Source organism: Capra hircus, chromosome 6 (genome assembly GCF_001704415.2).
Source record: "Capra hircus breed San Clemente chromosome 6, ASM170441v1, whole genome shotgun sequence".
NCBI classification, from domain to species: domain Eukaryota; kingdom Metazoa; phylum Chordata; class Mammalia; order Artiodactyla; family Bovidae; genus Capra; species Capra hircus.
This window is the reverse complement of record NC_030813.1, coordinates 108668182-108691430: the sequence shown is the minus strand read 5'-3', so window position 1 is coordinate 108691430 and position 23249 is coordinate 108668182.

The following is a 23249-nucleotide window of genomic DNA, read 5'->3' as shown; positions in this document are numbered from 1 at the left end:
CTGATTCTTGGATTCTTTGCGTATGAAATGGGCATGAAAATATTTACCTCTTACAATGAGGTGTAATGTGTTCCAAGTCCAGGGTCTGAGAATAAAGGCCAAGTTCAATGAATGTAAATATTATTATTCTAATAAACACTGTACCATAATCTAAACCGGGAGCTAGGACTCTGGCAAATAGTTCGGAATGAATAGAAAACAAATGGACTTTGATGTTGCTCCTACGGCAGTGGGAATTTTAGCAATCTCAGATTGCTGAGAAGATGAACCAGGATTTCAAAGGATGGGGAGGAGGAGTGGTAAGAACCTGGTAGGAGGGTGGGAAAACAAACACGGGGCTGTGAGGAGGAAAGTGCATGGATTATGTGGAAAGGCAGAGGCTGGCCTGACTACTAAAGAAGGGTGTTGTTGGGATAGATCATGATGACAAGGTTCTTAGTGATCTTTGCCAGTGTCTATTTTTGAAAGAAAGTGAACATTCCGATGGTAAGGTAAGGCTTGCTGAAAAACTGAAGCTTTTTATGGAATGGAAAGAGTTAACAAACTCAGGCTTCCTGTCCTATCCCAATATCCTGTCAGGAAATGACCCAGGATCAATCATTTACAAGTTAGCATGAATTCATGTCTACTTGTTCCTGTTTCCAACAATCAATCAAAATTCATTGGAGAATTCTTCAGAGTATTTGCACTTTCAATCTTACTCTTTACTATAGCGTGAAATACATTCTCCCCGTGACAGAAATTCCAGCCACTGGGGACTCTGGAGAGAGGCACATATTTAGTGCTGACATTGAATGTGCAAGTTGTCAGTAGCTTTGCCTACTTGTAATGCCACTCCTACCATAAATTTATCACATTGCTTATTTGCTCGTTAATTAATTCAATCATTGGTCAGTCCCTCCCTCCATCCATCCATCCATCCATCTATCCATCCATTTTCCATCCATCATCCATCCATCCATCCAACCACTTTTTCAGCAATCTTTCATCAAGCATGTATTGTGTGCAGGCAGAATGACAGGCATTGGGATTATAAACATTAATATGACATAGTTCAGTTTCTTGAGGACCTTGGAAGTTTATGCTTGAACAAAAGACCTCTTCAAATATTATGCAAAATATTTTTCTGTATAGAATTAATCAGATGAAAGATAGCAAAATAATACAAATGTTTGTGGATATCTCTTGTCCTGACGCTCTGAACACAGTGGGCAGCTGTGAATCAGCTCTCATAGACCTCCATTACAAACTCCATGTGGAGTGTTCTGAAAAGCCTCTCAATAACCACTACCTCCTTACCTCCTGACCCTTCCCACCACTCTAGCCCACACTCAGCTCTCCTGCATCAGCTCTTGCTCTTGAGCCTGCCAATCTTTTTGTGATCTCTGTGCTTTTATGAATAGGCTATATATTCAGTCTGGAATATTTCTCTTCCGTCTCTCTCCATCCTAATATTCCCTCTCAATCTCATTCTTACACCGCTTTCTCTCTGAAGCCTTCCTGGCCCTCCCTAAGTAGAGTCACTGTCTCCTTTGTGTCCAAGAGCACTTTGGAGATGCCCATGATCATTGTAAGGCTTGTAAAACAGTAGGTATGTAGGTGAAGTGGAAAAAAACACGTGCGATTCCAAGAGGGACAGTTGACCATGAATTTTGGCTCCATCCCTCACAATCTTCACAAATCACCTGACCCTGGGCTGTCTAACTAGTGTGTCTAAGTTCCTGACTTGCTCTCACACCGACATTGCTTGCCCAATTGGAAAAATAACCCCTCAGTGATTTGTTGAGGGGATTATTAAAGCTTTGTGAGGAGAGGAGCTGGTCCCGTGACTTGTGCATGGTGAGAGCTCCATATTTGCTCAGTTGTGTCCCCTTATTGTCGTGCTTGGTGAGTCAGACTCTGTTCAGACACTGTGAATACCTCAAGGTTAGGGACCACTGATTACTTGTGTATGCATCTCCCACAACATCCAGAGAGTGCCTGCTTCCCAGAAGCAAGACAGCAAGGTGACGAAAAGCAAGGATTCTGGCACCAAAGTCCCCAGGTGAAGCCTGATGCTACCACTTTCTGCTGTGTGGACTTGGGAAAATTACTTGAGGTCTCTGTGACTTGGTTTTATCATCTGTCAAGTAGGGGTAATAATAGTTCTAGTCTCATGGAGATGTTATGAAGTTTACATAAGAGTCTGGCCACAGTAAGCCCTCATTAAGGTTGGCTATTATTAGTTGGTGCTCAAGAACTGTTTTTTGAAAAGCTAGTGAATAGACAGTGTGTGATCATCTCGGGAAGTCTGGCTAACATGAAGGTGTTTATTTGGTTCGAAATGCCTGTTTCTTGACCTACCTATAATTAGTTTCTATTACTAGGTTATTATGAAGTTGAGAGGAATTACTTTCCTGTGATGGTCAATGTCCCGAAATCCTAAAGGTTAATGCTACCTGTGCTTCTAGCACCCAAGCAGAAATACTCTTGTTGGTTTTAGTAATAAGAATGAGTTGTAAGATGAGTAACTGCTCAAAAGTAGAGGTTTTTCTGTAAAGCGGAGACCAGAAGTTTCCGAGAATTTTTGGAAAGATTCTCTTTAAGTCTTACTCCTATCATCCTAAAAGAATCCAGGTTGCTGGGTTTTTGTGGGGATATTCAACTAGATGGCAAGACCTCTGAGGAAAGACCCTTGCTTTTTCTTTGTATTCTGTTCAGCTTCCAGAGCAGTACGGGGCCCACAGCATTGCCCATGAAGGACCTATCAGTTAATATTAAGAAAGTGAGACCTTTTTTCCCAAACCTAGAGTTCACCCACTCTGAATTTTCACATGATCATCACTGGACCCTAAGTAATGCACTGATGTTGGTTTATGTCAGCATTTTATTTATGATTATGAGATTTCAAAAAAATATGCACAAGAATATGATTTTCTGTCAAGACAATTGGCTTAGGGAGCTCTGTGGCTGAGTAACAGGTCTGCCTTCAATTAGCTGAGTGACGTCATGTCTTAAGCTGCTTTGAACGTCTACTTCCTCACCTGAACATTAGGCAGTTGGATATCAATTATGATGACAACAAGGGTACCGCTTTTGAGTGATGGTTCACCATGTGATGATACCATGTCAAGGGCTGTAGGAGCATCCTCTCATTTAATTTCCATACAATCCTAAACCGTAGCCACTTTTACCTTGTTTGTTACAGGTGAGGAGTCTGAGCTTTTGGCAGTGGAATCACTTGCCAAGGTATAAACAACAGGCTCAGGACTTGAGCCTGAGCTTGTTTATATTTCACAAATATAAGAATAATTGTTGATTTGTAATAAACAGTGTTAATATGAATGGAATCTTTTTTTCAGGAAAGATTAAGAGGTGACTTTCCGAGTATTTAAAAAGTACATTCATCCCACCTGCTAGTATTCCTTCCTTCCCTACCTGCCAAGATTTCTTTAGTCAAATCTCTCACCTACCTTATAAAGCTGGAGCACTAATGTTTCTTAACTATCCTCCCTCTGTGGTACCCTGTACTTCTCTTTCTACTTGCTTATTATAATTGCTGTTCAATAGCTCGTTTTTCATTTAGTTGTTTAATGCCTGTCTCTGGCTAAAATGTAAACCCTGCAAAGACAAGCCTGCCTCTGCATATTCAATGTGAATCCAGAGTTCATCCAACACAGTAAAGGGCGCCAGTAGGAAGTGTTTGTTAAAAGGATGAAAGAATAAGCACCTACTACATATGCTGCAGTGGGGGAGGCCAGAATGAGGAAAGAGGAGTAGGTGGAGAACTATGGTAATATTTCTGTCCAATGTCGGGCCCGTTTAGAAAATACTTGTTTATTTAGCTGTGCCAGGTCTTAGTTATGACATGTGAGGTCTTTAACTGTAGCTTGCTGGAGCATGAGAGCTCGCTCTTCTTTGCTGAACACCAAATGACCATCCTTCATTAACGCTCTGCAAGACCCACTCTGAGTTACCTTTGAAAACTCTTGACATCCCTTACAGCATGAACATTTGATATTAGTTTGTTCATTCATTCATTCAGTCACGAAGCCATCTTTGGTGCCGCAGACATTTACTGTGCTATTTGCTGGTGGCGAAATTATGAACGTGAGCTTATTATCTAGTAGAGAAGGATGATGTCTACCATTTTCTGAGTACCTCCTATAAATCAGATAGTGTATATGCAGTATCTCTACCTTCACTATAACTCTGCAGGTTATTATAATTATGCTGTGAAGGAGGAAACAGGTTTCTAGTCTATGAGATAAAATAATCTGTGACTGCAGAGTGTGTAGCACACTTGTGAAACTTTGAGTGTTATTAAAGAAGTGCAGTCATTTGTGGAAAATTTGTTCTTTAATGCTCTGTACTGGTGCGTAGAATCCTCACTCTCCATCTGAGGAGGTCGACATGTAGAAAGGAACCCACGCAGGTAACCATATAGTCAGGGGGTTAAAAGGACAGCTGTCACTGAGATGTATCCCTGGATAGTGTCATGGGGACATTTACATGGAGAAAGCCTGAAAGGAAACCCAAGTCCTACAGCTGCATGGGAATTCGGGAGGGAGACTGTTCTAGGCAAAGAACTGTTGACTAAAAAATAAATGCACAACATAAAAACTGAGTTATGCTTTATTCCATGGACATAGTGAGGACTTCAAGCCCAGCAGGCAGCATCTCAAATAAGCCTGAGAAAGCTGCTCCAAGGAGCAAGGGGAGAGCAAGGATATATAGGAGTTTTGTACCAAAGGGCAGGTAAATGGAATATCTAAAGATGATTGTTAATAAGACAAAACTAGATATCTCAAGTTAAGAAATTCAGTGCTTTTCTATGTATGGTAAGATGGAAGAGTCTGAGCTCACGGAAGTCATTCCTCTGATACACACCTCAGCTTTCTAGGGCCAGTATCCTGTGTTTTCACATCCTGTATTCCCTTGGGGCTCACCATCAGGAGTAGCTGCAGTCCCATGGCTGCTAGATGGCACATATTATTTCCTTTCTGAGTTCCCTCAGGGCTTACCAGCCCACCATTGGCAATAGCTGCCATCACTGTTGACTGTGATAGCCTTTATTTACTGGATGGCAAGAAATATTCAATTCTTTAGAACAATCTCATGCATAAACCTCTTTTTTTTATGTCGAAGAGAAGGGGTGGTGTGTTTGCTGCTTTTAGGGGATGCTTTAGTGAAAGTCCGCCATATCCTTCCTCATTTCCCCCTTTGGTGTAAGATTGAATGATGATATTCCCCCAGGCTGCAAATGAAGATCTCTTTAGAAGCAAGTAAAATACATTTAGACAACTGTTTCCTATGGTGATGGGAAAGAGGACAAACAAAATTAGCCAGCAATGAAAGAATATTTTCACCTCTGAAGCTGAAAGAGTGTTGTGTGGTAGCCTGAGCCTGGGCTGAGTGCAAGGGGCTCTGAGTTCTGGTCCTTACGCTAGCTGGTGTTGGGACCTTGGCCATATTCCTGGACCTCGCTGTACCTTTGTTCCTTATCCTTAAAGGAAATGTGATGGGTGAACCAGATCAGAGTATTTTAGCAATGCTCCAAGGTGCTACAGAGAATTTGGGCAAATGCCTTGGGGAGCAAAATGGGGCCATAGTGGCATGCTGAAGAGAAGATCTAACCCCTCCACTCCAGCTTTGATCTCATCATTTTTGCTCTTATTTATCTTCTCCATTGGAGATTTCATTTTAAATCAGGCTTGTCTATGTGGATGAAAAAAGTTGCCTGCCATGTCAGTAAACAAAAGACATTGTGGCTATCAAGCCTTCAGCCACTTCGGCCGCACAACTGTGCACCCTGAAGGGATTAAGGATGGAGCAAACAAGATACCGGCCCTAGATAGTTAAGGTGTATATCAAAGGAATGAATGATTTCAATGAGCCCAGCCTCTTGCATCTCCTCATATACACACGGAAAAGCACTAAATTCATTAACCTGAGATGTTTAGCTTTCTTCAATTAATGGTCATATTTTGATGTTCCACTACCTGGTTTTTATTGTAAAACTCCTATGTATCCTATCTTCTTCCTCACCTCTTCAAAGCAGTCTCTGGGAGCTATCTGAGAGGCCATCATCCAGGCGTAAGCTCTCAGTTTTGCCTGCTGAACAAAATATAATTCTCGGCTTTTAGGTTGTGCATTTGTTTTTTTGGTCAACATCTGCTTTAAAAGAGATGCACTGGGTTTCAGTCACTGTAGCCTCTCCAAGGCCCCTTCCAGAGAGATCCTGGCAGCCAACTCTCGGTCTGGCTAAGGCCTCTGTGTGACCTCGGGTGTCTCAGTTACTCTGGAGCCTTGTAAGTCTGCTCACAAAGGGCTGAGAACCAGGATGTGGCTTCAGCACAGGAATCCTGGAGCTATCAGTGTGGGTGGTGGGTGGGATAGAGCCACAGGACCTTGAAAGAGTGTGATTTTCTGGGAGGATGGAAGGAAATTTAGCAAGTCATTAAGGAAATGACTGGTGAGCAGTTCGTGATCTGCAGCCAGCATCAGCTTATTTGCATGACTGATGGTTGAAACAGGATCCTACCTGTAGCTTCCTCTCCAGTGGCTACAAGTCAGGCCAGCCATAGTCTGTTGTGTCTCAAAAACTTCTAGGTCTCTGTGCACAGAATTGCTGGGACAACTACAAATCAGGGGTGGGCATGGGGATGAGGGCAGAGCCTCAGGGAAAGAAAGAAAGAAGGATGGGGCCAAAGAAAGATGTCTGTTGTGGCTTCTTTCTCCGACAGAAGGGCAGAAAGCACTAAAATGGTTTTCTAATGTCATGTGAAGAAGTGTTGCAGAATACAGGTCAGTGGTTGGCCTGTGTGACTCTAGACAAATTACTTAACTCCTCTGAATCTCAGGTTCTTTATCTGTAGAATGGGGATGATCGTATATATTTCACAAGATAGTAATTTCCCATTACCATGTATGACACGAAGCATGGAGACTGTCATGTAGAAAAAGAGTTATTCAAATTCATTTGTTATTTGTTTCTCTGGAACATCACTCTTTCTACAGCTCAAATGATGGTAAAATGAAGTTAATAAATAAAGATGCCACTGATCTTCATGTTTGGGGGACAATGTCCATCCACATGTGCACATGTGTTGGAGCACGTACAAGATGCTTAGACATTGCATAGATACATAAATATATACCCTAAATTTGAGCCATAAGGTGTTGCATCTATTCTTACCTTGCCAAAGAGATCAGAAGAGCTTTTCAGATATGAACATGTGCAGTCCCGACTAATGTCAAAGTCTGCTCCATCCCAGGTTAGGCATCCGCCTAGGTGCTGAGGATGGGCCTGGGTTCCTAACTCAGTGGAGTTTACAGGAAAAACAGGGTAGACACCAATCTATTTAACAAATACTTGGCATCTATTTGGTGTCCAGCATTATTCTAGGTGTTGTTTGAGACGTAAAGAAAAAGAAGACACAGTCTTTGCCCTTAGGAAACCCTAACCCTGCCAAGAAGAGCAGCAATTTGTAGAGGCAACAGTCACAACCCTACCAGCAGCCCACTGAGTATCTTCCTCCTTCACGTTGGCTCTATATTTACGTGACCCATAAAGTGGTCCTTCCCAGATCAAAAGGCTGTTCCAAGGGTCACTTGCCAGCTGCAACATCAGAAGTATCAAATGCGAACACTTTCTTTCTGATTTTTTTCAATTAAAATACAAAGTTGATATGGAGGGAGGCTTTAGTCCCCACCTGTCTGCCTATATTTCCAGTTCCATGAAATGGAAGCGAGAGTCCTCCTTATACAGATGAGTCGGCTGAAGGTCACAGGGAATTTCAGTCCCTCGCTCTGTGTGTGCCCAGGGTGGCTCAGAGCTCTCTGGGCAGAGCAGAGTTGAGGCAGGGGTACAGGCAGCAGCCTTCAGGGGCTTTCTGGGAGCCTGGCCTCACCTCAAGAAAATGATACTCCCTGCCCGATCATATTCTTGTTTTTCCTGCTTCTATCTGAAGCAGCGATTTTGAACCTCTTTGATGTCGTTGCTCATCAGTGGCCAATAACCTTTTCTTCTGGTGGTTGTTTCCCAGGTTTGGTCGTCTCTAACCCAGCTGCCTTTTCGGCTGTGGCTCAATAGATGGTCTCGTTCCAGGCCTCATCTGTTTAGATGGAGTCTTTCTGTCCCTCTGTGTCCATTTTTTATTTTCCAAAAGCCCCGTGCGCTAGAATTTTAATACCGGAGTCTGTTTCCTGGTTGGGCCTTGTCTCTGTTAGCCGATGATATCGTGTTTCTTTTTAACACATGGCCGGCAGTTTCAGTCTCTGCCACGTTTGGATGCTATTTATGACTTCTGTGAGGGAAAGGTTACTTTCCCTTTTTGGTGTCTGATTTTCTTCTTTTAAGACGTAAACAGCTGACTTGGTTTGAGCTGGAGTCAGAAATCTTTGTGTTGACCCAAATCTCTTAGAGCCTCTGAACAATGCTCAATGGCATGTGACCAACAGTGCAGTGAGCAGGCTTTGAAGCCATCCCTCATGCTTATTTTGGCTTTCAAAACCCACTGTGTCTACCTCTGTCAAAATCTCTGCTGTCTGCTCTCTTCTCCTCGTTCCCATCAGTTCCTGTCCCACTCAGGCTTCCGTGCTTCTCTCTGGGACAACCGCAGCAGCCTTGTAAATGGTCTCCTTGCTGCAGTTCTTCCCCTGCGTCCTTCTCTCCCACTTCTTCCAGGCAACATCTTCCAAAAGCACAACTAGATCCCGTCACACATCTGCTCAAAAACCACCCACGACTTACTGTTCCTTACAAGTTATGTCCAAATTCATTATACAGATTAGTCCTCAAAGCTATCAGCTCAGCCTTGAGATTTCTATGAGACTATATGAGACCTCAAGCCAAGCAGAATGTCTGGGAACTCCATCACATCCTCTAAGAAGTACTGTTCCCAATGGGTAGCTCCTGCCTGGCCATGTATGTTTGCAGCTTTTGGTCTGCCCAGAATCTCGCCTTTGCCTTCATCTCTTAATGGCCTGGATATCCTTCCAGACTCTGATCTAAGCATCCTCCCCACTCTCATGTCTCTTGAGGCCTTTCTTGTTTGAATTTCTGGTACAGTGTGGTGACTATAGTGATGTTTACCAGCTCATCAGCCCCAGATCATTGCATGAATGAGACTGGAATGCACAAGTAGGAAGTCAAGAGATACCTGGAGGAACAGGCAAGTGGTGGCTCAGAGGGTAAAGCGTCTGTCTACAACGCAGGAGACCTGGGTTCGATCCCTGGGTTGGGAAGATCCGCTGGAGAAGGAAATGGCAGTCCACTCCAGTACTATTGCCTGAAAAATCCCATGAACAGAAGAGCCTGGTAGGCTACAGTCCATGGGGTCGCAAAGAGTCAGACACGACTGAGCGACTTCACTTACTTTGGCCTTGGAGTGCAAAATGAATCAGGCAAAGGGTATCAGAGTTTTGCCAAGAGAATGCACTGGTCATAGCAAACACCCTCTTCCAACAACACAAGATATGACCCTACACATGGACATCATCAGATGGTCAATACTGAAATCAGACTGAATATATTATTTGCAGTCAAAGATGGAAAAGCTCTATACAGTCAGCAAAAACAAGACCAGGAGCTGACTGTGGCTCAGATCATGAACTCCCTATTGCAAAATTCAGACTTAAATTGAAGAAAGTACGGAAAACCACTAGACCATTCAGGTATGACCTAAATCAAATTCTTATGATTATACAGTAGAAGTGACAAATAGATTCACGGGATTAGGTCTGATAGACAGAAGGCCTGAAGAACTATGGATGGAGATTCATGACATTGTACAGGAGGCAGGGATCAAGACCATCCCCAAGAAAAAGAAATGTGAAAAGGCTGAGGAGGCCTTACAAATAGCTGAGAAAAGAAGAGAAGCTAAAGGCAAAAAGAAAAGGAAAGATATCTGAATGCAGAGTTCCAGAGAATAGCAAGGACAGACAAGAAAGCCATCCTCAGTGATCAATGCAAAGAAATAGAGGAAAACAACAGAATGAGAAAGACTAGAGATCTCTTCAAGAAAATTAGAGATACCAAGGGAACTTTTCATGCAAAGATGGGCACATTAAAGGAAATGGTATGGGCCTAACGGAGGCAGAAGATATTAAGAAGAGGTAGCAAGAATACACAGCAGAACTATACAAAAAAAGATCTTCATGTCCCAGGTAACCATGATGGTGCGATCACTCACCTAGAGCTAGATACCCTGGAATGTGAAGTCAAGTGGGCCTTAGGAAATATCACTATGAATAAAGCTAGTGGAGGTGATGGAATTCCAGTTGAGTTATTTCCAGTTGATGCTGTGAAAGTGCTGTACTCAATATGCCAGCAAATTTGGAAAACTCAGCAGTGGTCACAGGACTGGGAAAGGTCAGTTTTCATTCCAATCCCAAAGAAAGGCAATGCCAAAGAATGTTACAAATTACTGCACAATTGCACTTATCTCACACACTAGCAAAGTAATGATTAGAGTTCTCCAAGTCAGGCTTCAACATTAAAAAAAAATAAGATCATGGCATCTGGTCCCATCACTTCACGACAAATAGATGGGGAAACAATGGAAACAGTGACAGACTTTAATTTCTTGGTCTCCAAAATCACTTCAGATGGTGACTGCAGCCATGAATTTAAAAGATGTTTGCTCTTTGAAAGAAAGGCTATGACAAACCTAGACAGCATATTAAAAAGCAGAGACATTACTTTGCCAACAAAGGTCCATCTAGTCAGAGCAATGGTTTTTCCAGTAGTCACGTATGGATGTGAGAGTTGGACCATAAAGAAACCTGAGTGTCGAAGTATTGATAATTTTGAACTGTGGCATTGGAAAAGACTCTTGAGAGTCCCTTGGACTGCAAGGAGATCTAACCAGTCAATCCTAAAGGAAATCAGTCCTGAATATTCATTGGAAGGATTGATGCTGAAGCTCCAATACTTTGACCACATGATATGAAAAACTGACTCATTGGAAAAGACCCTGATGCTGGGAAAATGGAGGGCAGGAGGATAGGCGATGACAGAGGATGAAACTGTTGGATGACAACACCAACTTGATGAACATGGTTTGAGCAGACTGCGGGAGTTGGTGATGGACAGGGAAGTCTGGCGTGCTGCAGTCCATGGGGTCACAAAGAGACACGACTGAGCGACTGAACTGAACTGAACGCCAGCTGGTCCAACTGTCAAAGCTGTGTTCAGATTATAAACTGGGTTCTTTATTCCTACGTTTGAGACTTAAACGTTCCCCCAGTAGACCCTTGTGGTCTGAAGACCAGTAAAATATGTTGATAAGTGATATAGGCGACTTAGAAAAGTTTTATTTCCTTCAGTCCAATCCTGATTAGGGGATGCCTGTGTATCCATGGGTGGATCAGGTCCTCCTAATGTCTTCACCAACTCCTTCCCTAGACTGTGGCCCCTCACAGGGTCCAGGCTTACATGATCCATTTTCTACTAGGCAGTCTGAGTCAGGCATTTGTATACATGATGCCTACTCCCTTGGTGCCCCTTCTGATTCACTGGTACCCTCTTTGGCTGTCTTACCCCACCTACGGGCCATGGTCTCACTTCCTGGACACACTTATCACACATGTTGGCATCTGTCTCCACATCCTTGCTCTTCTCAAGCACCATTGAGATGTCTTTTGTAGAAAGTGAAAGCCATTCAAAACCTTGTTCCTTGGTTCCTTGTCCTTCTCTCCTCCAAGTCATTTCACTCACCAATATTTTGTGGCTATACCCTGGACTTGGTCATTTTCTAGAGTGGCTCTACCTTAGAAGTCATAAAATTCATACCTTCCACTCTCTAACAGCCCTCCCCTGCTTCCAATTTGCTCCGTAGCTTACCCTCAGCTTTCTGGTTCCCCAGTTGGGGACTCCAGTTTGTTGATCGTCTTCTTTGCTCTGGGCCATTGGCTGCTCTTGTCTTTCATGACTTGACCCTTGTTTTAACAGACACACGTCACAATCTAATCCTAGTGATTCCAATCACTTGCTCTGTCTGTGCTCCTAGCCTGGCTGCTGACACTTTGTCAAGGTCACATGAATTTTATCCTATAGATCAAGGCCACTAGAAATGAACACATAGTGACCTCAACAGATGCCTTACTGCCACCCAGTTACTACACGCTGATCACTTTTCAAATTTCTTGTCTTTCCTCTATAACATAGGTCAAATTTTCTCCTCTCTTCTCAAACCTCAACTTCGACCAGTGCCCAGCACTTGAAAAAATAATCATCAGAAACACTTCTTCCTTTTCTATCATGAGCCCTCTACATCGACATGCATCCTTGCCCTTCCTCCTCCTAAAAGTTTTCTCATCCAGCTCTTCTGGCTCTCTCAGGACTTTTCTCTTTCACATTTTCCTTCTCTGATGGTTTCTTCAAAATCTCCTCTTTTTGACACTACTTCCTATCAATGTTTAAGCATGTTTCTTTCCCATCATTAAAAAAGAGAACAAATGTTTCTTTAACCCCATGTTTTACTCTATGAACAAACCTATCTTCTAAAGACGTGGAAACAAACCACTTGCCTTGAGTACCTGGAAGTTCTCTGGGAGATCAGGTTGGAGCTTGATGGTTAGTAAATATTGATTAAACTGAATTGAGTGAACAGAGGTGTATTGGATGTCTATCCCTAGTAGCTCAATTGGTAAAGAATCCACCTGCAATGCTCAAGACCCAGGTTTGATTCCTGGGTTGGGAGGATCCCCTGGAGAAGGAAATGGCAGCCCACTATAGTATTCTTGCCTGGAGAATTTTATGGACAGAGGAGCCTGGTGGGCTACAGTCCATGGGGTCGCAAGAGTTGGACACAACTTAGAGACTAAACCACTAAACCAGTACCACATGTCGTTTAACAAATACACCAAGAACTTGATAGCCGCGCAGAACCCCTGCCTTCAAGAAACTTATGATCCACTTGGAGACAGAAGTTGCCAGTCTTTGAAGAAATGGTGGTATGGAGTAAAGGCAATTGAACTGGTTCAGTCTTCAAAAGTGAAAGTGAAAGTGTTAGTCGCTCAGTCCTGTCTGATTCTTTGTTACCCCATAGACTGTAACCTGCCAGGCTCCTCTGTCCATGGAATTCTCTAGGCAAGAATACTGGAGTGGATTGCCAGTCCCTTCCCCAGGGGATCTTTCTGACCCAGGGATCAAATCTAGGTCTCCTGCCTTACAGGCAGATTCTTTACCATCTGAGCCACCAGGGAAGCCTTTCAGTCTTCAACATATGTCCAAAAGCTGAACCCTTCTTACTCCTGCCTCACTATGATGGTCTAACTCAGCATCATTTCTTTGCTAGATTATTTCAGTAGTCTCCTAGTTGGCTCCCCCACTGATACTCCTCCCTCACTTTGGCCAATTCTTATTGCCAACATTTGTCTTTTAAAATATACCACTTCCTGTTTCTTGGCTCCAAACTCACCTCCTGGATGCCAGCCATAGTTAAAGTTCAGGTCAGATCCTTACTATGAGCTGTACCTGCTAGCAGTCCTCTGACATCACCTCCCAGGCATCTCTTCCTTGCTCCCTGGGTTCCAACCATGTGGACCTCCATGCTTCTTCTTAAATGTACCAAGCCGACTCCTGCCTCAGGGACTTTGTGCTTAGTACCATTTCTTCCTGGCAGGCAATTTTCTCAAATATTGCTTTGCCTGCTCATTTTCTTTTCAGTCTCTCTCAAGTGTTATCTTACTAAGGAGTCCTCCCGTAATTACACCGTATATGAGATGGTACCCTGGCTGTCTTAAATCCTTCTCCCCTTATCGCCTTTATTTTCCCTCTTGCACTCATTCACTCAGGTATTTTCAGTGTCTTCCTATTAGAATGTGGACTCTATGAGGGCAGGGTCTTGGTCTTATTTGTTCTCTAGTGTGTATATCCAGGTTCTGGCACATAATAGACATTCAATAAAAAGTGAGTGAATGAATCATGACTGAAGCAAATGAACCCATTCCCAACCTCCACATACTCATTCATTCATTCAACAAACATCCCTTAAGCATCTAGTATGTGTTAGAAGGGGCTTCCCAGGTGGCATTAGTGGTAAAGAACTCACCTTCCAATGCAGGAGACATAGAAGATGTGGGTTCGATCCCTGGGTTGGGAAGATCTCCTGGAGGAGGGCATGGCAACCCATTCCAGTGTTCTTCCCTGGAGAATCCCATGAACAGAGGAGCCTGGGGGGCTATAGTCTACTGGGGTCACACAGAGTCAGACCCGACTGAAGTGCGCACACACCCAGACGTGTTAGAAGATGCTTACGAACATCTTCAGAAGGCTAGTGCTGTGCTATGAATGTGGCTCCCAACGGTCGGAACGTTTCAGTGACAACCAAGGCAGACCAGAAGGACCCAGACGTCTCCGCTTCAAGCTCCATGGCCTGGTGTTCCCATTCTAGACCCTGCACCCCAGGGCTGGTTCCAAGCTAAATCACTTCTGAGCGGCAGATCATGACACAAGCAGACGTTACATCCTTTGGTTCTGCTTGGTGTCAAGTAACATTTTTCCCCCTCTCCAGAGGCTGAAGAGAATACTGAAACCATCTCAACCTAGACCCTCATTGTACAAAGGGAGCAACTGAGATCCAAGAAGGAGAGGCCTCTTCTATTAGCTTGCTGCAGAATTCAGCAAGAATCACTGGGTCTTGCTTCACATCTAGGGATCTTGCCACCATACCACACGGCCTCTCTTCACCACTCCTGCCTTTAATCCCTTCCTTACAATGTCCTCCTTTTCTTCCTGACAGTCAGAACTTTGTTAGGGAGCTGGGCAATACGTGCTATGAAAAGCAACTTTATAGCTCTGTGCTGTTATGATCATATTTGGGGGCGGGGTGGCGAGAGCAGGCGGGAAGGAGCCAAACAGCCCCGGCTGCATGACTGCTCTGTATTTTAATGGGATCCCCGCTGGTCACACCCTCTCCCGGGCTCCCTTACCCTGAGGGCCACATCGCGGTCACCAAGCAGTTGGGGAAATGAAAACAGTAATCTTAGAGCTTAGAGTGGAGCTGAAGGCAAGCCCCCCCGACCCGGGGCCTAGTGCTCAGACAAGGCAGCAAAGGAAAGGAAGAAAACAAGGGTGAGAACAGCAGGGACCCTCCTCAAGGAGGGATGGAGAAATTTGTTTTTCATGGAGGGGCCAAAAGTGAGAGCCTAGCACCCACACCTGGCTGATTTTAGCTCTTTGGTTAAGTTGCAGAATATGGTAGGAGCAACAGGACCCAAAAGAACCTTTTACGTGACAAGCTCAGCTTATCTACATGCCAATTGTTTGTCCTCAAAACTCTTAGAGGCAGGGTTTTATGGAAGCTGTGTTACAAGAAGGAAACTGATAATCACTCAATGAAAAACTGTATCATTATATAGCCCTGCAACAAAAGATCCTATCAATAGCTAGCATTTATTAAGTACCTATGCATTAGGTATGGCTTCCTAGGTGGCTCAGTGGTAAAGAATCTGCCTACCAAGGAAGAAGATGCAAGAGACGCAGGTTTGATTCTTGGATCGGGAAGATCCTCTGGAAGAGGGCATGACAACCTACTCCAGTATCCTTGCCTGAAGAATCCCATGGACAGAGGAGCCTGGTGGGCTACAGTCTATGGGGTTGCAAAGAGCTGGTCAGGACTGAGTGAGCAGGCATGTGTGCAATAGGTGCTGTGACAATGTCTTCCATGTATTATGTAATTTTATCTTTCAACCCTAATGGGAAGCACTGTTACTAACCCTGTATTGTGGATGAGGATACGAAAGCTTAGACAAGTGAACAGTTGGCCTTAGGTCACACTGCTAGTTAAACGCTGGCATTAGGAGCCCAACTTGGAGTGTGACTTTAGATTCCATGTTTTTAACACTATTAGTTACATTTCCAGATGCTATTTGTGCTGAGCACTGGGAATAAAGCAGTCAGAGTAAACAAGGTTCCCATTCTCCAATGTGACTATAACTCTGCTGAAGTAACCAGCTGATAAGTAGCAGAGCTGAGGTTTAAAAGGAGGGCAGTTTAACTCTGATGCTGGTGCACTGGCCATTTTGCCAGGAAATACTACCACCCTCCACAACACAGACGTGCTTGTCTACCCAGGCATGCTCCCATCAAAGGAAGCACTACAACTCCCCAGACAAGCTCAACATGTCTAAGTGCCTATGTACTCTCTCCTGTCTATTGACAAGTCCTCTCATCTTTCGCAGCTTACCTCCTGGAGGAAATGTTCTGGGACCACCAGAGTCCTGTGGGGTTGTCTTAAGCTTAGCTTAACCCTAGCCAGGCGCATGGTCAAGCCCTCCATACAAACAGTGGAGGAGGCAAAATATTTGGGTGTGTATGCCAACAAATCGATGGATCAGGTCAGAGTGTGTGGAAGCTCTTTTTTATTTCCATTTTCTCAGTGAAACAAGAAATAAGATGTTATAGACTGAAGGTCTGTGTCCCTTTCAAATTTCTGTGTTGAAGCTCTAACTTGTCAATGTGATAGTATTTGGAGGTGGGGTCTTTAGGAGGTGACTGGGGTTAGATGATGTTATGAGAATAAGACTCCCTTGATGGGATTATTACCCTCAAAAGAAGAGAAAGCAGAGGGATTCTCTATGTACATACACCAAGAAAAAGCCACATGAACACAGAGCAGGAAGGTGGCTGTGTACAAGTCAGAAAGAGAGCCCTCACCTAGAAGTGAATCTACTATCATCTTGATCTTGGATCTCTCAGCCTCCAGAACTGTGAGAAATTAATGTTTTAGAGTTTTTTTTTTCCTTTTTTTTCTACTTAGCATGCATGCTTACACAAGGCCACACTTATTTGCTCTTCTTATAGCATGTAACGGGGCTTCCCTTGTAGCTCAGTCGGTAAAGAATCTGCCTGCAGTGCAGGAGACCCAGATTCAATCCCTGGGTTGGGAAGATCCCCTGGAGAAGGAAATGGCAACCCACTCCAGTATCCTTGCCTGGAAAATCTCATGGACAGAGGAACCTGGTGGACTGCAGTCCATGGGGTCGCAAAGAGTCGGGCATGACTGAGCGACTAACACACACACATAGCATGTAACAGTGGGGAAAAAAGCAAATGCGTCAGCTCTTAATTATTTTTATTTTTCATGTGATTTTTATTTTCAAGTGACAAATGAGGGCAAGGCCAAACTACAAGTTCCAAATAAACATTTTTGAAAATATGCCATATGTTATCCACAAAATGTTTATAATGTTTTAGTGTTTGAGGATTCTTTTTTTTTTTCCTGTCTTTTGCTTGTTTATTTGTTTAAACCACACAGTCTATGGTATTTGTTACCCCTGAGATGACTAAGACAGTAACTGGTACCAAGAAGTGGATGCTGCTGTAACAAATACTTAAAAACTTGGAAGTGACTTTGGAACTGGGTAACACAAAGAGTTGGACATGACTGAGCAGCTGAACTGAACTGAATGCATGGAAGCTCCTAGAGTTTGCAGATGTGTGCTACAAACAGCCCAGATTGCCATGAAGGGATTGTTAAAGGAGAGTCTGTTGAGAACTTAGAACAGAAAGAAGAGAGATTGTACAGAAAGTGTCCTGGGCTGGAACTTAAATCACCTGGTCTCTTGAGTCCTGATTTTCTTAACTGTGGCATCTAGCCCCTCATTTACTGAAAGGATGAATTAATAAATGAATGGATGGATGCTTATAAGCTGGCCCAGAGCTCCTAGGAACGAAAGATGGTGTTCATCTGTCTGCTCCCACTGAAGGCTGGGTTAACAAACACAAATGTCTCTACCTGGCTTTCAAGGCCCTTCACATTCTATCCATTCCCACCTATCCTATCTCATTTCCTATCCTTTCCAAATTCAGATTCTCTACCCTCCAGTTTGGGCTCCTAGCTGTCCTGTCAAAACACCGCACTCATTCCTGACTCTTGGCCTTGGCTCAGGAATTTCCTCTTACTAGAATGGCCTATTGTTATCTGCTTTCCCCAGCCAGTTCTTTCCTGTCCTTCAAGGCCAAGCAAAGACAAATGCATCCCTGAACCTTTTCTGATATTAAAACCTCCCCTTCTCAGGTTTTCTGCAGCTCTTAGAAAGGCACCGCATAGACAGAGTGGGTCATATCTTGTCTTTTATTATTTGCTATTTTAAGAGAAGGATTAACCTTGCTTTTCCAGATGAAATATTGAGTTTCTCAAAGGAAGGAGTGTTTTCTCTACTTGACGGGCTGTGTTTCTTGCTGCCTTGGGCCCCTTGCCAAGCTCAGCATCCTGCAGACTCTGTCCAACTGTAGGTTGTCTCAGCTCTTTTATGAGTCCTTGTCTTTCTCCTCTGATTATCTGAAACCTGCTAATTTCCTCTCCTCCTGGGCTTCCTTCCCATGCTCGTGCACTGGTTCTGCTTCTGCCTTTTGTTGTCTGGCTTGCTTTCCTCCTCCGTGAGTATTTGGTTTACACAGTTCAGTTCAGAATCCTCTTCTTTTTTCCTCTTGGTACCTTCCCCTAGATGTCTAAACCATTCTAGAATCTTCACCAGTCGGCTTTATGCAGCAACTTCAAAATTCATCTTTCAATCTGGCCACTTCCCAGCAGACTGGAACGATTTCCACAACTACATACCTAACATATCCACGTGGATGACCCGGGTGTCTCATGGTCCAGTTCAGCATGTTTGAAATCAAAATGAATGTCTTTCTTTTGATATTGGTTCTCCACCCGACGGCCCTGTTTCTGTTAACAACACTGGCATTAGAACACGGCATGCTTCTGTTGGCTTTCTTGTGGCTATGGGATACAATTTAAGCTTTGTCGTGATGCTTACAAACCTTCAAGATCTGACCTCCACTGACCTCTCCAGCCTCATTTTCCTGTTCATACAAGTGAAACTCCAACTGTATTCAACCTCTCCATGTTTCTCAAATACATCATTCAAGTTCATGTCTCCATGTTCTTGTACATGCTGTTCCTGCTGCCTGGATGCTGTTCCTTTCCTTTTTTTTAAATCTTGGGTATTATTTAGATTCTGCTCCAAAATCAGCTTACCTCTGGGATTGGGGTGGGGGGAGCTTATCCTGACTTCCCAAAGCTCAGTACGGCCACATTGGATTCTCTTTGTGTCTTATACAGATTATAAGACAAATTCTGTATTTATTTATTGGCATGACTGTCAGGCTATTCTTTTGTTTATATTCTCTAGCACAGTATCAGGCAATAAGAGCAGCTCACTAAATTTCATTTTAAAAAATCAGTAAATGAGCAAACGAATGAGTTTTCTCAACCCCTCAGAACTCGTATTTCAAATTCAGGTTTGACTTTCCCCTGTGTGCTATCTTCTGTTGCTTCTTGTTCTCTGATTTTTAACTGTATTGACAATGCCCTGTTCTCTTCTGCATTCATGTCTACACAATCGTAATAAAACCTGTATCTCTGTTCCTGCTTCACATTCTTTTTTTCTTTTAGGTAAAGGGCCAGTTCCTATAATAATATCAGCTTTGGTGATACCACTCACTGACAAATCCAAATATCTGTTCATGGCTCCTCTTCACTCTCAGAACAGAGCCCACGCAGTTCAGCCTTCAAGATCTGTGATGTGGAAGCAAACTGCTATAGCCACATCATCTGTTAGTCCTCTCAACTCTGAGTAAAGACTTGTTTCTCAGTTACCAACCACACTGTTTTGCTCTGCTTTGATCTTAATCCTCAAAACAATATTTTGAGTGCTGAATTGGGTAGTACACTCCTCATCTCTATAGGAGGAATCTAATTCTCAGATAATTCAAGTTAGTAACTTGTCCATTATTTTGTCCACATTTCATAGATTTTACAGTTTCTGTCTGGCACCTTTTGGGAAGAATTGATTTGTTTTTTCATATACGTCCTACTTCTCCATCTTACTATAAGTTGAGTGTTTGCTTTTGTTCAGGCGCTAAGTTGTGTCTGACTCATTGCGACCCTATGGACTGTAGCACGCCAGGCTCCTCTGTCCTCTACTATCCCTCAGAGTTGCTCAAATTCAGGTCCATTGAGTTGATGATGCTATCTAACCATCTCGTCCTCTTTGAGTATAGGCATAATTATTAACTAACTCAATCCTACTGATTTATGGAAGAAAGGTTGGGAGCTCACAACTGATTTACTGAGTTTGAGGCACACCGTCTTCTGGCGAAGTGAGTTAACAATTTCAAAATGAACGTCTTTAAGCAATCTGTGCAGTTCTATTCAAAATTAAACAATGCGGAGAAGTCTCAAATAACTGTGACATCTAAATTAAGGTTGCTGGGCTACCTAGTTATTCCTCATTAATGCCTCATCCTTTCCCACGATCTTGGGCCTTTATATACTTTCTCAGGTGGTACAACCCAATGATTTATCAACCTGATTATCCCTCTTAACATTTGAGATTTATTAGGTGCAGGCCAGTCTTTCAGCTACACTTTAATTGTGTTAACTGCAAATGCAATTAATTGTGTCACCTTTGGGGAAGAATTTCACAGCTACATTTGGGGGAGGGTGGTAAGTCCCTTATTAAAGTCGTATGTGTTGAAATTCTCAAGAGAAAGCCTTGATTCTATGATTTTTGTGAGCCTTGACTATATCCTTCTTCTTTTTTCCCCCCCGCTCCTTGATTGCCGTTCTTCAGGGTGACTGGTAGCTGCTTGCTTGTTGCAATGCAATTTGGGGGATATTAGCAAATGAGGGTCATTTTACTTTCTGTAATACCGGCTGTCAAAATGAATACCCCATGCCTCCCATAAAACATAGTGGTGCATATTCCCCTGACTTGATTTGCTTGTGCCCTGAGCTCTTCATCATCTCTTGTGTTCAGGCTCCCTGCCCGAGCCTGGGTTCCTTGGGAAGGGCTCAAATGCCCTTTCCTGCTTCCAGCTTTAGCCTGACTCCCGCCTGTAGTCACTCTGGGTCCTCACATAATAAATCACTTTAACCTGTTTCTAAAACAAGGTCAGATTGTGCTGCGATTCTTAAAAAAAAAAAAAAAGGATCTAAAAACCTCTCTTTAGGTGAATTCTCACGGTAGACCTTTTGGTCAAATAAAGGACAGTACCGGGGTATATGGAGGGGAGGGAATGCTGGGGGAGGGGTGCAACACAAGGAGAGAGCCCTCTTGCTTTGGCCAAGGAATCTTTGCAATGTTTGAGTGGGCTTCCATGCCATAAACATCGGGGGCATTTAACATATCAAACGCAAATAAAAATGACATGCAGATGGCTCACTTCTGAGGACGCCTTGTGCAGTTTTGGGAACCCTCCATCCCTGTGGTTTTCCGAAATATTATAAGTATATATTCCCGATTAGGCTCACTGTTTTCTTCTCTAGGGCACTGGCTTTCAGTTCCAGATCATCTGGGCCCCACCTGAGGACTCGGATCCTATCAGCAAACTCAAAGCCCAGCCCTGGGCTCAAGAGTCTTTTAGGATTTTTCTGTGGCGCAATTAAGCATGTACAGCACACCACAGTCACCGAGACGCTGTTTATTCAGTGAAAGTGCTCTGTAATTTATTTAAAATAATCCATCTTTCACAAATAAAGGGGCCATTGACGGCCCCCCCTGCAGGCCTCTGCTGAAAGGCCTCCTCTTGATGGTCTGTTTTGCTGGTCACAGCTACATACCTGACAAAGGTGATTCAAGCTTCTCTGTTTTTTTTTTTTTTTTCCATCCCTTTCCCCTGGTTAATTCTCTCCCACTTTTTTTTTTTTAAATGAGATTTTACCAAACCTGCTTGTTTTCTTTTACACCAATAATCAGACAAAGCACTCCCCTGCCCCACACTCATTTTTTTTTTTTTTAAGTAAAAAACACAAATTGGTCATTAAAAATGATTAATGCCAGCCAATTTGATAATCGCCGGTTGGGAGGTGCCAGCCATTTTGGGATTTAGTGCAGCCTCGGAACTGGCTTCTTTATGGCCCTCTGCTAATGAGGAATCACATTAGGCTTTTTACTGTATATGAATTGATTAGCTGAAAATGAGATTACGTGCATGGTGCAACACCAGGGACAAAGAGGCCTTTCTTTTCAAACACTTCCCAGTGCCAGCATGTTGCTTGAGCTTGAAAATGCTTTTTTCTCTTAGTTTTCCAGGAACTTTTGGATGAGACCAGGGGTGGCCTCTACAGAAATGGGATTATCTATGCAAATCTCCAAAACAAACAAACACTGACTTACATTTGGGGCTGTAGTTTTGACTGGTTCTGAAGAAGGAGGCAAAGGTGAAAAGGACCCAGAGCTTCTGAATTAAACTTGCCTGGGTAGGTAGCCACTTATTTGCTCTGTGACTTGAGGCCAGCCACTTAACTTCTCTTGCAACAGTAAAGAACAAATCTGACTCCTTATTAGATCTGTTTCTTTGACTTTGTTGTTATTCAGTCACTAAGGTATGTTCAACTTTTTGGGACCCCATGGACTGCAGCACGCCAGGCCTCCCTGACCTTCAGCATCTCCTGGAGCTCGCTCAAACTCATGTCCATTGAGTCGGTGATGCCATCCAGCCATCTCATCCTCTGTCTTCCCCTTCTCCATCTGTCTTCAATCTTTCTCAGCATCAGGGTCTTTTCCAGTGAGTTGGCTTTTCCCATCAGGTGGGTATAGTATTGAAGCTTCAGCTTCCTTTGTATTCTGTTGCTCTTTTTTAGAGTTAAGCTATCTGCTAGAGCCTGAAATATACAAGACAGACTTTTCGAAAGGCTCAGACCTTTGCGAGTATAGCATGTTTTCATTCGTAGAGAAATAAGAAGTCACTGCACAGAGAATGACATTTGCTTTGTTGGAGGTTTATAGAAATGTCTTGATCTGACTTATGTGGACAAAGGACTCCTTTACCAAGAAGTCTGCAAAAATCAACCCTGCTCCTGCCTCACCTTGCCTTCAAAAATGCTTTGCTGAAACCCTTCATGGAGTTTGGGGTGTTTTGGGACAAAATCCACCCGCCTTCTTGCATGACTCCACAATATACTCAAATGTAACGTTGAAAAAGGTATTCATATGCAAAAGGAGAAGTGGGTGGCAGAGGATGAGATGGTTAGATAATATCACCAACTTAATGAACTTGAGTTTGGGCAAACTCTGGGAAATAGTGAATGACAAGGAAGCCTGGAGTGCTGCAGGCCACGGGGTTGTAAACAGTTGATAACGACTGAACGACCAAACAACAACAACATACTCTGGCTGTATTAGCCTCTACTATTACTTCACAGTCTTCTCATTGCGCTAAGCACAAATCTAAAGTGATTCTAGGTCCTTAATAGGAGGAAGAAATCAAGATGGTAGAGGGAGTATAATGAGAGGAGACAATTAGTTGC